Genomic DNA, 9,595 nt, shown 5'->3' with positions numbered 1-9,595 from the left:
GCAATAATCTACTCCTGTTTGTGGGTATATCAGGATTTTTCCATGGTTGGCTTTGTTTAATCACTCAGGTTTTTCCCTCATGATCTAAGCATACCACCAGTGAGTAAATCCTGATATACCCACCCACAGTAGCAAATTATTCCTTTAATAACCACTGTATGGTTCATTGCTCCTTGAGTTTGGAATAGAAAATTAACTGCTATGCTACTTCATAAAAATTTGAATTTCTCTAAATAGGTACCGCAGAAGAAATGAGCATTTCAAGATTTTCAGGCACACTGTTTACACAAAACTATCCCATGTACGGATTACCTTGACTTTGTGGAAAGTTATTTCAGAAATGATCAACATATCCTATGGATTTTGAAAACAAATGTTTGTGTAGTCAGGTTTTATTTACATATTTAAAAATTATGTCCATTGATAGAATAAAGTTAACCACATAAAATAATAAAACAATCACCAGTTAAAACAATTAATTACCAGATTACACAATTAGAAAAAAAGTCGTGTGCCTCAGACTCTGCAGGTCTCATCTGTGCCAATGCAGTTAAGTAGCATAGTTGTGAGATCTATTTTCAAGTTCCAACCAAGACAGTTTGCATATTACAGGCATAGGAGGATCAGTTTATGGGACACATAGCTATCTCTCCAGCATGCTCTATTTAAGTGACAGACAAAATTCACATCCCTAGCCCTTGTATTTTTGGTATTGTTTGACTTATGATTATGCATTAGAGTCATAAGTGTGGGATTTGCAGGTGCCTTTAATCCAGGCACAGATCACCACTCAGCAATCTATGGGCGATGTAATAGAGAAAGGGCTTTAAGTTGTTCTGCATAACGCAGGTTTGTTACACCTTGTGTTCTTTTTGTAAGGAACCTCTGAGTCAATCTAGTTGCTGCATGTGACTGGTCAGGTGCATACTGAAGGGAGCATTGTACTCTATGATTGGTCTAAGGGCAGAGTACAGTGGGATAGTGACATCTTTGGACCCAGATGCCATGCCCTAATAAGTTGCGCAGTATAAAAGGTTTTCCTCACCACTGTGGCCACGTAGTAGTTGAAGGTAAGGCTACTGTCTATGTGCGTACCCAGATTCCTGAACACTGGGTCAACTCTTAGGGATGTATTATCAACATAGTAATTAAATGGGATGGTTGATTTCCCAAAGGGAACAATTATGCATTTCTTAACATTGAGTTTAAGATCATGGCTTTGGCACCATTTGTTAGTCAGATATAGGCCTTCTTGAAGAAATATAGTTATCTGCAGGAGAGTTGATGATAACCCCCAGCTTGCAATCATCTGCTAATTTAGTCAGCCATAAATCTTCAGCATTTGCTTCCATTTCAGAGAAATAGATTCCAAAAAGGAGAAGGCCAAGTACCAAGCCCATATTATAGAATGAAATACTATTAGTAATAGAATCAGATTTACATAATAACACGTAAGTATGCATCTAGAAACAAAAGTATGTCTAACTTTTACTGTTGCCCTTTTAGTATACTTCTATTTACTGAATTTGTTAACTGGGATGGACCATTAATCAATTCAGACCAATTTCAGTCTCAGCCTGGGGTCAATAATATGACCACACATACAGATCAGATAAAAGAATAAAAACATGAAGTGACAGTGAATAAAATACAAAGAATGTGCAGTGGTACGAATGCAAAAGTACATAAACCAGTAATTTAAGAGGATACAATTACACTGATATCAATATAGAAGTACAAAGTTTGCTTTATATTTAGGAATATATATCTATCTATATATATATATATATATATATATATATATATATATATATATATACCTGAATAAATACTGCTGAAAGTAATACCTGGACTTTTACTTTATTTTATTTCAACATTTGTGAACACTTGTGAACTTTATTAGTGCTGGACTTTTGCTTTGGTGGTTTCTGTATTGGTATAGTCCGAGCACACTGTGAGCTACGTGCAACAGAAGGTTGTTGGGATATATATATATATATATATATATATATATATATATATATATATATATATATATATATAAGTTTGATGTATAGATTTTTCTTTAGAGCTTCATGCTTACTGTCCCACTTGTTTGTTTGACTGGGTTAATCCCACTAGGCCTATTTTCTAGAGAGACTTGAAGTGTTGAACAGTGTGTAGGAAATTTAGCTACACACCAACAAAATTCCTCCAGTTTACCACCAGATGGTACAGTTGTACGAGGAGAATGTGGCTTGTAGTGAGGACAGTTGATGAGCAGATCATGAGGTATGTTGAATAACAGGAGCCGAATGGGCTACTCCTGCAGAGTGGATACCTCCGAATGCTTCTTTACAGAAATGTGTGACATATTGTGTGATAAATGGGCAAAATGTGCAACACATTACAGCCTTACTACAGGATATGTACCCAAAGAGTGGCGTACAGCAACAGTGGTCCCTCTCCACAAAGGTGGTGCCTCAACGGACCCAGGAAACTATCGCCCCATAAGCCTGTCTAGCTTGGTCTGCAAAGCTATGGAAAGGATCATCATGGACCTCATAAATAAAGATATTGGGGACCTACAGACACTGGATCCTACCCAGTTTGGCTTTGTTAAGGGCAGATCCTGCCTCTTAAACCTGGTTGACTTCTTTGAAACAGTCACCAAGGCCATTGACGAAGGGAAGGTGGTCCACACAGCCTATCTGGACCTCGCAAAGCCTTGATACAATACCCCACTCGGGCATTATAGATAAGCTCACCAGCTTAAATATAAACCCCTATGTCACTAGATGGGTTGCAAACTGGCTCAAGGACAGAACCCACATGGTTAGAATTGCTGGAGCCATGTCAGACTCCAAACCAGTTACAAGTGGCGTCCCACAAGGCTCAGTCCTGGGACCTCTCTTGTTTGGTATATATTTCTCGGAGGTACAGGCCAACACGGAAGGACTGTGGCTGACCAAGTTCGCAGATGACTGCAAACTGGGCGCCATAATTGACTCTCCAGCCGACACAAGCATCCTCCAAAAGGGCCTCATAGAAACAGACAACTGGTGCCAGAGCCATGGCCTCAAGCTAAATGCCAAAAGTGTATAGTCATCCCTTTGGCAAAAACAAAGTGCCCACAAATTACCACATAGGTGGTAATCCATTAAGTACAGAAGAAGTCATTAGGGACCTGGGGACCCAAGTTGATAGCAATCTCTCATTTGACAACCACGTGGCCAAAGTGGTTAGAAAAACATTTTATATAGCCCACCTAATCATGAAGGGATTCACATCTAGATTAGGGAGGTCATCGTGCCTCTTTACTCATCCCTCATCAGGCCCATAATCGAGTACAATGCCCCTTTTGGGATGTACCTTACCAAACACCTGCAGCAACTGGAAAGACCCCAAAAGTACCTCACCAAGAGGATCAAAGGGCTCAAACAGATGCCATATGCTGCCCGGTTAAAGAAACTCCAGCTCTACTCAGTGGCATACCGCCTGCTCAGTGGTGACCTGTGCCTGACGTATAAGGCCATGTCCAACCCGGAATTAAGGGACATGCTGCACCTCAAAAAAATCCAAATCCCATCGAGCTACACGCTCGAGAGACTTGAACCTCAGCACTGAAATAAATAGGACATGCTGGAGGGACAGATTCATAACCCAAAGGCTCCCTTCACTATGGAATAAAATCCCAGTCCAGGTTAGGCAGAGTCCCTCATTGACTCTCTTCAAGAGGAATCTTGATGAGTGGATGGGAGATCATAGGTTTACCCTGGGTATCACTTCTGTGTCACTGTTAGACAGAGGCACAGTATACTAACCTCGAAAAAGGGCATAGCAAAATTAATTTAAAATGGGTGGCGAAAGCCAAACATACTCTGGCTAGGCTTATAAATGCCCTAGGGCAGATAGCCTAGTATGAACCTATGAACATGATCTGAGGACAGGCAGAACATAGTGAAGTCAAGTGTTGTAAAGCTTATAATGTCTGTACACTGCAGTGTGACATAAATGGTCTTCTTCTTTCGGCTTTTCCCAGTTAGGGGTCGCCACAGCAGATCACCTGTCCGCTCATGATTGGCAGTGGAGATCAGCCCGGCACACAACCTTCCACAGAAGGCACACACGTGCGCGCGCACACACACACACACACACACACACACACACACACACACACACACACACACACACACACACACACACACACACACACACACGCACTAATGCCTAGGGCCAATTTAGAGTTTCCAATCTACCTACAGCATGTCTTTGGGATGTGGGAGGAAACTGGAGCAGTTGGAGGAAACCCACGTGACCACAGGGAGGACATGCAGACTCCGCACAGAAGGCACTCCAGCCGAGGATCGAAGAGGAGAACCTCTTGCTGTGAGGCGGCAATGCTAACTGCACCACCGCGGCTGCCCTGCAGTGTGACATAAATGTATGCTTCAAAAATTCATTAAGCTGCTATACCTACATGGTACATTGTTTTTTTGATGGATAAAACATGTGATAGTCCTCATAGTGCTTGGCATTTGAGAACTCTGGCTGCTTGATGAATTGCTGCAGTTAGATAAGGTCAGAGGCAGCCAGGGAGTTACTTCATAGCCTGCTTTCATGGGCCTTATGGTAAATGAGCTGTGTGAAGATATGGAAGCAGAAGGTTCCTGTAAAGTGCTGTAGAAACACATGTGGATCATTTTGTGTATGTAACACTGTCCACTATATCCAGCACCTTCCACCTCACTGACCTTAGTACCCCTGTGATGGGCACAGTCTTGTGTGTTGCTGTAAGGTTGCTGTTCTTTATGTTACAGAGTGACAACTGTGGGCATGTAAGCCATGTCCGTTGTCCCTTGATTCAGTGCCAGTAGCACATTGTGTGCTCATCATGCTACATACCCAGTAACCCATTAACCAGACCTGCTGTGTGTTTACCTATGTAACATTGTGAAGACAGTCACACAGTAGGACTGTGGATCAGCCTGCCTGTTCCTTTGTTCCCAACAGGACTACAAGCTGTTCCACCTGTTCCCTTTGCCATAGTTGGTTATGCACTTCTCCCAGGACTGCAAGTTGAACTGCCAGTCCCATGAACCTTTACTGGATGCCAATTTCTCCAGGACTGCAAGCTGCCCTGCTTATGGCCTGTGCCTTGACTGGTTGTATGCTCACAGGACTGCAGCTTGTCCTTCCAATTCCCTGGGCCCTTTCATTTTGGGATCCCACATGCTGTCAGATTCCTAATGTGGCCAGTGCAGTGTTAGCATACACAGTGGTCCACTGTGTAACAAGTATGTGTGTGTGTGAGAGGGTGGCAGATGTGCACCATGAAGCACTCACTACAGTGGGGTGTACATTACCAGTAATTCTGTTTGCTGTCACTTTCCCTAAATTTCTGTATAATCAGATATCCACTTTCTGCTGTATACTAGGTTGCTTGGAAAATGGCGACTACTGTTGCTATCATCCTTGAATGTGGTTTTCAGTGCAATTATTATGCTAATGAGGTGATTTAACATGAGTGTCTCTCTGTCAACTCAGTAAAATAATGTATTAACTTTCTATTGAAATGTTGGCACTTGAAATGCCAAGTGCTGGCAAGATGATAAAAAAGACTGAAAATCTAGGAGAACAGTAAATCTTGAAGATTGCTCTTTTGCTTTAATCTTCTTTTTTGCAAGGGGCAAGCCCCCCCTGAAGCCCCCTTGCGGAGGGTGAACCCCCACAACCACTAAATTTATATACATCAACACTGAGATTGCCATTAGAAAAACGGGAGTATCCTGAGAAATAGCCATCTTAGACTCAGTATATGTAAATCCATTATTTTGGTAGTTCAGTCTCCATGTTTTTGGGACTCTCTCTAGGGGGTCATGATATTTCAAATGGTTACAGTATTATCAACTCTATGTTTCATGCTATGGGACTCATCCCAGCTCATGCATGAGCACTGATATTAAATAAGGTGTGCTTGGCTGTGGAATCCAGACACACTTCTAAGGATTTACACTATGCTAATGACGTGATCAATATGTTAACCAGGTGCCTGTCATGGTCTTTATTAGATTTTTTAATTCATACTAAATTTATCTGATTACTAATATTCAAGAATTAGTACAAATTAGATTGGGTACATATAGTTGCGGTAAGTGTTTTGTATGCAATTTAGTGGTACATAATTTTAACAGGATTAATGGAATTAGTTTTAGTCCTAAGCATAATTTTACCTGTAATACTGAAAGAGTTGCTTATGATCTTAGGTGCCCCTGCAACCTGTTTTATATTGGAGAAAGTCAGAGAGCTTTTAAAAAACAGGTTGTAGGAGCATGTTAGAGACATTAATAAAGGACATGTAGAAAGTCCCTTAGATTTACATTTTAAAGATTTTCATGAGGGCACTGATGAAGGACTTAGAGGGTGTGTTCTGGAACAGGTAACACTGAATGTAGGGGAAGTTTCTGTTATTAAGAACAAACTTTTAAATGAAGAATCTATGTATATTTTAAAGTTTAACACCCTAGTTCCTAAAGGGTTAAACACTGAGTGCAACTGGAAATATTTAATTAATTAATTGATAATTGATATGTAATTGATTAAGGCTATTAATTTTGTGTTATATATTGTGATGGTTTGGTGTTAAGAACTGTACTCCTCGAAGGCTGTGTTTGGCCGAGGCGCTACAGACATTACATGTTTTTATTATTTTTATGTGGCTGTGACTGGTTTTTCGTGGTTTTCCATATTGTTTCTTCCAAACGTGTGGTATTCTTAGTGTCAGTAATGTTACCTGCATGCTGATATCCTCTAGTCATAAGACCTCAGTTAACATGGTCCACTCACATTTGTGGTGACTGTTGTTTTGTGAGTGTGAAGTTTTGTTATACAGCACTGTCTGAGACATGTCTGTACTATGTTAGCATTTATGTCTACCTCAGACTAATCAGACCATGTTGCACTCTGTCAGCTTTGCTATTTGTCACAATGCAATCACATTATGATTCTTTCTGAATATCCCCTAAACTACATACCTTAAAAATGTGTTGCCACATTTAATGATAACTTTTTTCCACATTTAATGAATGTCTTTAATAGACTGTGAAAGATACTGACTTTGCATGTCAGAACTATCTAGCACTAAACCTTCAAATCTTTTTTTGAGAGAATAAAGTTTTAAATTATATAACACATGTAAATTGATATGCATGAGGTATATTTCTGAAATGTCATAAAAAAAACAAAAAAACAGCACTTTGTCTAAGCTCCAGAAATGTCTTGCAAGAAGCATTTTTTGCAGATGACACTAGCTCTTTAATAGAGCAGAAAAAAAACAATGGGAAATAATGTGACTCAAGGGCTATAATGGAGCAGATAATTACAAAAAGTAAAAATGTGGCTGAAACACAGAAAAAAATGAAGCAATGTTAGTGATATCTGCTCTAAGGAAAGTACGAGTATGTCTCATGACTAACACAGACCGGTAGGTAAAATGAGTGGAAAGCTTAGGTGTAAATAAGCAGCAGTTAGATCCACACAATGGGTGAATAGCATGATTAGTATTGTACAGGAAGACACAATTCACATTTGTATTGATCTGTAAGATACAAATAAGGAAATTAAAAGGCAGTGTCACTCACTGGTTACAGTAGAAGTGGTCTCAAGAGTGATAAATACTGACCTTCCATGATGGCTGCACACTGAGCAGCAGGTTGATTAAAGTGTTCCTCCAAATGTGAAAACTGAGAAAGTATTAAAAGCCAGTAAAAGTTATACATTTGGATACAATTCAGTTACTGGCTAATCATTACACTGCCTGGATGACAGAGAAAGTAAAAGAAAATCAACCATAAAAAGAAACAACTCTGGCTGGGGAGAACTTTGCAGCTGTTGAGCAAAAAGTTTTGACTTTAGTACAGGAGATGGCTTCCTGTAATCTAGAACAAACCGCTCAACCTCATAGCACAAGAATTCTCTGCAAATGCAAAAATAATAGGGGACAAAGTTCCAACATCAGGGAGTGATTTTAGAAAGTTGGTAGTGCAACAGATTTGCATTAACATGCATATTCTGTATACTATGAAGTCTGAAACTTAGATGTCTGCCATTATTTAGTGATTTCAGTCCTTGATGATTTTCAAGGTAAACCACAAATTTTATGAAGAACAGACTAAACATATGAAGCAAAAAGCTGCTCTGGTGGGGTAAAGGGATAAAGCTCTGACTACAGTCCATCTGACCTGGGTTCAGTTAGTGGTTCCGGTGACTGACAGAGTGGCAGAGAAGGGATAGGTATGCCCATCCAAGGTGGGAGGGTGTTCATTGAAATGTTTCCTAATGGGATGCATGGTCCAGAGAAAGGAGTTGCCCTTGGATGTACTCAACAAGTGTTTTGGTGAGGTCATTCATTAAAAAAAAACTGAGATGGAAGCATAGATGAGCCAAACCCCCAGAACACCCTCAGGACCCATAACCTGCCCCAGCAAAAATGCAGGATGTCCAGGGGTTGGAGAGTAGTTGGTAGACCTGGCATGGGCATTGGGTACTGGAGGCAGGGCCAGTAAAGATGAGGTCCTTGCAGACCAAAACAATCTGGATATTCTGTCAAATTCTCAACAGTTGAGGAGTATGATCTACAGGAACAAATAAATCAACTACACTTGGAGGTATTATAAGTGAGACATTAGAGGAATATATAAATGACAAAAGATTGGAAGGAATACAAGTTTCAAGTAGCTATTTAGATGAACCAATAAAACTACAGAAATGGAGGTTGAAATGAAGTAAAGACTAGCTAAATATGAAGCTTCTCGATAAGAACTGTTTCAACAAAAGAAAAGAAAATGTAGAGTTAGAAGTTAGACCATGCAGAGAAAAACTGAGATTTTTTCTTATATCAGAGAAACTTGAAGGAATATAATACGTTCATTTTGTTAAAGTACAAATAAGCAACTGAACTGGTATTTGGTATTCCACAGCAGGATGTGTTAACTGAGAAAGCACATTGTGTGTATAGCCATAAGAGTGCAGCCAAGACCTATGTTAGTAAGGATGCAATCATACCAGCAGAAAAATCTGCTCTTGAGAAAATTGTGACAGAAGGAAAAAGTATTAACATTTGGGACACCAGAATGTTTGTGGAAAATGATTATTCACTGTATACTAGGCAGAAGAGAAGCAGGTTTATCTCTGCAATCAGGAAGTTGAGAAGCAGATGTAAGACTCAGTTTGGTATATCCAGCTGTTTTTAGAATTGTTTTCTTGTAGAATCAAAGATATTTAGGATGCAGAACAGGCAAAGGAGAGAAAAATAGTCAACAATGAGTGAGCCAACACACTGAAGAGATTCTGCTTCTCAGTCATCTGCCAATAACAAAACCTGTACAGAGAATTTTGTCCTTGAAACAATTTTTATTGTTCCAAATGAAAACATTTGAAGGACAGAAAAAAAAACAGGAGCTGACCATAAGAATCATGGGTACCTTGGATTTGAACTAGAGACCAGTGTTTAGAAAGTTGAAATTATGAGGAAGAAGTGCATCAGTGATGTAAAATTACTGAATGAATGGGAAAACAGAACATTAGATGTACCCCGGGATTCATGAAGCTTGCGCCA

The sequence above is a fragment of the Protopterus annectens genome, chromosome 12.part0, assembly GCF_019279795.1.
Source record: "Protopterus annectens isolate FY-2018-M chromosome 12.part0, PAN1.0, whole genome shotgun sequence".
Taxonomy (NCBI): domain Eukaryota; kingdom Metazoa; phylum Chordata; order Ceratodontiformes; family Protopteridae; genus Protopterus; species Protopterus annectens.
Note: the sequence above shows the minus strand (reverse complement) of the source record.